This window comes from Phaseolus vulgaris, chromosome 6 (assembly GCF_000499845.2).
Source record: "Phaseolus vulgaris cultivar G19833 chromosome 6, P. vulgaris v2.0, whole genome shotgun sequence".
Lineage (NCBI taxonomy): Eukaryota > Viridiplantae > Streptophyta > Magnoliopsida > Fabales > Fabaceae > Phaseolus > Phaseolus vulgaris.
The window spans coordinates 16250164-16256163 of NC_023754.2; positions in this window are offsets into that span (position 1 = coordinate 16250164).

Genomic DNA, 6000 nt, shown 5'->3' on the forward strand with positions numbered 1-6000 from the left:
ATATATATAAAAAAAATGAGTGAGAAAAATATATTTGACCAATTATGAATTATGTGGGGAACATTTTCTGCAGTGTGCTTAGTGTATTGATGGCAATAACCAGAAGTGGGTAACAATACCTGTCAGATAATAAATACATTACATAATTCTAAAAAAAATGGTACAAATTTTTTAGCATATATTAAGGGAAAGTTAACTTTTTCATAGACATGGTTATATATATATATGGTTATATATAATATTTCGACCTTAAATTTGAGATAATTTTTTTAGTTTTGAAAGTAAGTATTCTCTCACAATTTTGTTTTAAAAAAACGTATCAGAGATAAAAAAAAAATTTATAAACTATTTTTAACTTCGACTATCGACTTTAAACCATGCGAGGTTATATTAGTATACCAGAATATATATAATATATTTATTGGACGTGATAATATATTTATTAGACGTGATTTTGATTGGTCAATCTTATATATGACAGAATTAATTAATATCTAATAAGATCCCATATTTATATTTAAATTCATTATTATTAGATGGATACTAGTAAACTAATAATCTGCAATCTAGAGAAACTGTAGAGAAAATCAAAGATTTTTTTTGAAAGCAAACTCTGGATGTCAGCATCTATAACTAACGTGCAGTATTTGAACTGTATCTACGTGATATATTTTTATTTTTTCTTCTGAATTTAAAATTGAAAATATGAAAAGTAAATGTATTTTATTTAATAGTTAAACATTTAAAAGTTAAAATAAAAGTATAATGTATTTTGGAGAAAGATGTATTTTAAATTATTTTTTAATTTATAAGTAATATAATACTATCATCTTTTAGATGAAAAAAGGGATTTTTTTTTTCTTAAATTGGTGAAATTTTTTTATTTTAAAATAAATAAACTTTTTTTCTTTTGGAAATGGTTAAATCACTAACACAGATACGGTTTTTCCATATAAAAATCGCTAATTGTGTTGGCGATTTTAAAATAAAATAAAATAATATATATTTCAATTAAAATCGTATTTCGTATATATGTTTTGAAATATTATAATATATAATAAAATAAAAAATAAAAAAAATATTAAAACCTAGAATTCGTATATTCCATACATATTTTAACTAATCGTATATAAAATACACGTTTATAATATTTTAATATATATTTCTTTAATATTTAAAATTAAAAGAAAAAATAAAAATAACAGGAAATTAGATAAGTTTAACTTATTATTTATAGCTTTTATTATATATAATTAAAGAAAATTGTTTTTTTATAAAATATTTTTTATTATATAACTAAAAAATAGTTGATTTTTTAGAATTTTTTTATTATATAATTAAAAAATTACACTAAATTATTTTAAATTCTTAATAAAATGTAACATCCCTAATTTTACCCATATATAATAAAATATATGGGTAAAACAAGCAATATCTAATTAACATATGTATGTGTACAACTATCTCATAATTGTATCTCAAGAAAATATCCTTTTTCATAGGGATTTTAATATTTACAGAAAAGTTTACAAACAAAACATTCAACATAAAAACATTTGTTCCTTTGCCTGCTCACTGAGGAGCTCTATCACCTCCAACTTCATATGCTCTCGTGTAAATTAACACGATCATCACAGATTAAAGAAAACAAACACAAAACAAAGCATAGGGTAAGCTAGTTAACTTTAAGAATTCTAATATAAATTTGACTTTTAAGAACAAGCATAATTCACCAAATTCTCATAATTTACACAAAGTCATCAAGTGTCTATCACATTTATCATCCACATTATTCCTATCAGATTTCTATTTACTCTTATACTCAGATACTTGACTCTACTTCCGGAAGACTCGTGTATTGAAATTAGAATCCTGAGACTTGCACTTTCCATACTACTAGCTGTGAATCCACACAGTCATGCGTATAAACATCTCAATATTTAATCATCTCATCATCTCATATGACAGGGTAAATTCATATGACCTGAAAGACCGGATTATATTTCAAACCACATACAAAGTCATATGAACCTCCTTCGACTCTCACTAGCTTAATAACTTCATCTAGTGATCCCATTATATCAATAGAGTTAGGATTGTCTCATTACGGGCCTAACAAATCAATACACCCTAACAACAATCTCAACACAGTATTTCCTTTCCTGAAAATATTATGTCTTTATTACACTTACACACCATTCCATATCTCATTTAATATCAAACAATACCAATTCTCATCAAACATCACATTTTAAGTAATTTAACAACTATACCATAATTTTTAATTACAAAAATGATGCATACTTAATATACTTGTCATCCATGTCATGTAACAAACCAAAAAAAGAAATAACCATAAACTGCACACACAAGTCATGGTTCCTAAGAAAAGGCGGTCAAATAACAATCTACAATGCACTGAAAAACAGGTGAACAATTTACAAAATCACTAGTCTTCTTAAATTACATTTACAACCAAAAAATGGCTTTTGAATAAGATGGAAAGATTCAAGCTTGGTCGGTGCTTAAATAAGTTAAGTTTTTCAATATATATTAACTCAATCCAATAATACAATTCAAATTATTCCCTATATTATGAAATAAAATATACGAACAAAAATTTAAAGTGCTACAATGTGATCAAATGACCATAAATCCACCCACAAGGTCCACTACCCACCAAATAAAACAATATTTTTCCTCAAATTTACATGTAAAGAAATTTTATAACTTTAAGCAAAATTCTTATGAGGCTTTCTTGGACACAAGATTTACATGTAAATGGTGTTATAAATGCAAAAGTGGTTCCCTTACTTGAACTTTAGCAGATGCTCATTAAGAGCTCCAAATCTACCAAAAGCTTAAAGGAAATTAACCTGCACCACATAGTTTTGATAAAAAAAATCTAACTATATAACTAGGACCTTGAGTTAACAGAGATTAACCATGAAGCTAAAAGAATCATATGTAAGGCATAATCAGAGACAAACCCAATAAGATCAAAATTAACTCAAAGGAAAATAAGCCAAAAATGAACTTACTCTATCTGAGATTTTGACCAGGTAATATTGACTATGATCGTCAAACTGATAAGCGAAGAAGTTCGTTAGAACCTTAGAGAACAAAAGAAGAAAGGAACAAAAATAAACTTTCTCTAACAAATATTCTGATCGGACATTCTTATAGTCTTCGTTGCCAGAAATCTAATGGCATACTCTGATCGTCAAGATGGTGATTCTTTTAAAATGAAACCTAAATAATTGAATTTTCTATACTACTCTAAAATTATTTTCTAGATCTTACCGTAATACTTTAATAATATAAAATAATATAACTTAATAATATGACTCAAATGCCACTTAAACAAATCAGAATAGTAACTTTTTAAAGAACAAATATAGAGTTGTAAATCACTCCAACAAGTTAATTAAAAGAGGTAAACACAAACACACCGTTATTTTAATTATGTTTGTGTACTTTAATGCTTTTAATTACTTACAAGAAATTAAATTATCAACTTAATACGCATTTTCAATAATTAATTTAATGGAGAATGGTACATCCACACCCTTTTGTTAATTCACAAAACTCAAACTATATAAAATATAATGACAATATTAAAAGATGAGTTAAAACTCAATTCTATAAAATTAAATTGTAAAATAAAATTTGCATTTATTTATATGTTAGAATTCAATTATATCTAATCCAGCTGAGATTCAAATAAATCTAGGTTTTTTTTTGTTTTTATTTTTTTATTTTTAATAAATCTAGTTAAAATAGAATATATTATTATTTTAAAAAATAAATTAAAATCTAATTCAATTTTATAAAAAAAAAATTGTACATATTTATATATTATAATTTATAGTGATCAATTAAATAACGTAAGCTCCAACTTTTTATTGTATGGATACGATCAAACTGAAGAAAATGAAATAAAGACGAAAACTAACAGTACCATCAGCTTATTTTCATGCAAAGAAATTTAATCAAACAAGCCAAAATTTGAAAATGAGTGATTTTAAGAAGTTACGCTTTATCAGTCAACCATCCAATAATTTCATTCAATTCATTTTCCAAATCTTATTCCATGGATTTCATAGTTACGATATCTAAATAACAATATTGCCATTTTTTATTTCTAGTATAATAAAAAAATATAGTTTTAATATAAAAAAATTAATTTCATTAATTTTGTTGAATTTTGTCAATAGTTAGGTAATTAAACACATGTTTAGTTTTTTACTACTTGTTACATATATTTATTAAAGAAAAAATAATATTAAAATTAATATGTAATTAACGTTAATGAGAGTCTTTTATCCTTTGCTTTTTCACTTTTATAAATTTAAAAATCTTAATGGTTTTCTTGAAAATTAATTACTTATTAACATTATTTTTTTAATAAATACATGTAAATATCAATACTTATTATAATAAATCAATTATTTATCTTTATAAATATAGAGTCTATATATAAAGCCTACTTTAATATAAAGTCTAGACTTTTTTTAGTGTTTAGTTTCCTAAATTTATATTTTTAGAGAAAACTTCCAAAAAAAACGGAAGTTTGTTTAACCTTTTCTTAAATTTTAATGGTTTATTTTAAAATCTGAGCAAATTTTTTAAACATTCACTAAATTTCAAAGATTTATTCTACCATCTTAGTAAAATAACGAAGATTTTTTTAACATTAGTTAAATTCCAAAGATTTATGGTAGAACTTCAATAAAACACTCCAGATTTTTCAAACTTCAATAAATAAATAAAATAAAATCTATTTATAAATAAATAATTAAAAACTATATATTTTTAATATATTTTATAATTAAATTCTCTAAAATTTTGAAAGTGTAACTTTACATTACAAATAAGTTTTCTAAAGTTTCAAAAATTTATTTTAAAAACTCACCAAAATAACATTGGATAATAAGAATTTCAACAACTAATCTTAGATAATAAGTATTTCAATAGTATTTGCTGATAGTTGGTTTATATAATTCTTAGTTTTTTATTACAAGTTCATTCTTTAAAAATTCTGACTTATTTTTGTTTTAACTTTTAATTTACGTATATTTTATGTGCAACTTTAGTTTTAGTTATAATTGTTAATATTCAATTCTCATATTTTTGAAATATTTTAAATTAAGACCTTTATTTTAAAATGCATCCAATAATTAATTCACTGTGAAAGTGAGAAGTGATAAAGTTAATTTCTCCTCGTAATATGTTCTTGCAATCTTTGAAGCCCTCAAAGCTAAAAACACACATGACTATGAAACCCACATCTGACAGATAATGCAAGTATTTATGATACATAAAGGAGTGCTAAACACCAGTTGTTGTCGAGCTAGGTAACGGTGGCTTGTGACTCGAGTAAGGTGATGGGAAAAGCAATGATAATGCCTTATTTAGTGTTTCTTCCCCTTATATATAATAGACATAAGTGTGGCTGAATTGTGATTCCTTGTTAGGATTGTCAACAACAACCATTGAGTCTGTGTCGGAGAGTAATGTGTCTATGGTGAAAGAGAGAAGTCAGGAGGATCGTTAAAGATGATGCAAAATGGGATTGAAGGTTATGTTAGACGACAAGTCATTTTACAAAATTTTTGAAACTCGTGGTATGTAATGAGGTTTTGAAACCTATAGTATTTTACAGAAGTTTTTAAATCCATAGTATTTCACGAAAGTTTTTAAACCTATGGTATTTAACGAGAATTTTTAAACTCATAGTATTTTAAGAAGGTTTTTAAACCCATGGTATTTAATGAAGGTTTTTAAACCCATGATATTTTACAGAGATTTTGAAACCCAAGGTATTTTACAGAGGTTCTTAAACCAGAGATTTTGAAAGACTTTTTCCGAGGTTTAAAAAAATCTCAGAGAACACCTTCTCCAGGAATGATTCAGCAGAAAAAACCGTATAAATGACTAAATAAAGGTTTTAATCTTAAATAATGTCAAAATAAGTCCCGTTAAAACTTTTTTTTCTTG